At 40.8% G+C, this 1,042-nt stretch overlaps 1 non-coding gene across 1 annotated transcript; it reads left to right on the top strand.

Moving 5' to 3' along the window:
- The first annotated feature begins 744 nt into the window (after positions 1-744).
- On the top strand, positions 745-851 carry LOC111820592 (U6 spliceosomal RNA). The gene has a single exon (XR_002824128.1). It is a non-coding gene; the product is annotated as a U6 spliceosomal RNA (small nuclear RNA).
- Positions 852-1,042: the final 191 nt, after the last annotated feature.

Here is a 1,042-nt window from a genome sequence, read left to right as displayed (position 1 = left end):
GCCTCAAAGACAGTCTGCATATAGAGAATGAAAGATATACAGAATGATAAATAAGGCTTCTCTTCCAGGCATACTGTCTATGATCTCACATGTCCCAACTGACCCATGTAAGATCTCAGCAAAGACAGGTAGGCAAAGTTTCTGCACCTGTGGCTCCTTGCGTCTCATGGCCAGTTGTTTCAAGGAATGAAGAAAAAGCCCCAGTCAAGAGATTTAAGTGTTCCCATACTTGGGTGTTCCTTTTTTGCAGGACTTCAGACCTGATTCCTAATGGTTCAATAATTGCTCATGTAAACATGGGCAGCATATGCAAACCATGGCAATTTAAGCATTGCACAGCAACCAAATCTGTTGCCTGTCGTATTTTGATCCCAGTAAGAAACCAACGTTGAAGCCCTACTTAAAGATGATGGCCAACTGAGCTGATTTGAAAGTGTGTCAATCTCCACAACCCTGCCTAATACAATCTCCCTCATCAGCCTTCTGAAGCTTTTGGGATCCATGTTGGAGATTGGATTACTGGTAGTCCTTTGGAGAGAGATACGCTTTCAGAGCTGCATAGTCAGCCTCCACCTTGGAGCGGGCACCTATATTTGTTTTCTAATCAGATCAAAATCTCATAAGCAACAGATTTGGTTGCTAAGCCACCTGTAAGCTGCCTCATTAACATCAGCAATTACTGAACTGTTAGGAACCAGTTGGAAGTCCTGCTTTTTTACCTTTTATCAAAAACTCACTGTCCTTGTGCTTGCTTCCGCAGCACATATACTAAAATTGGAACAATACAGAGAAGATTAGCATGGCCCCTGCGCAAGGATGACATGCAAATTCGTGAAGTGTTCCATATTTTTTTGTTAACCATTGTCATAGGGTAACATTTGTAGTAACGGTTAAATGAGAAACTATTTTGTTCTGTAAGCCTTAATCTTAAGTGAGAATAACAGCACAATAGGAAGAGCGTAGTCAATGTCACTGAACTGTGCATGTAGAAATTTTTGAAATGGTGGGTCTTTGACTATGTGTATTTTCACCAAAAAAAAAA

Source organism: Trichechus manatus, unplaced genomic scaffold (assembly GCF_000243295.1).
Source record: "Trichechus manatus latirostris isolate Lorelei unplaced genomic scaffold, TriManLat1.0 scaffold00043, whole genome shotgun sequence".
Classification (NCBI taxonomy): domain Eukaryota; kingdom Metazoa; phylum Chordata; class Mammalia; order Sirenia; family Trichechidae; genus Trichechus; species Trichechus manatus.
Note: the sequence above shows the minus strand (reverse complement) of the source record. Positions and strands in the feature narration are given on the sequence as shown.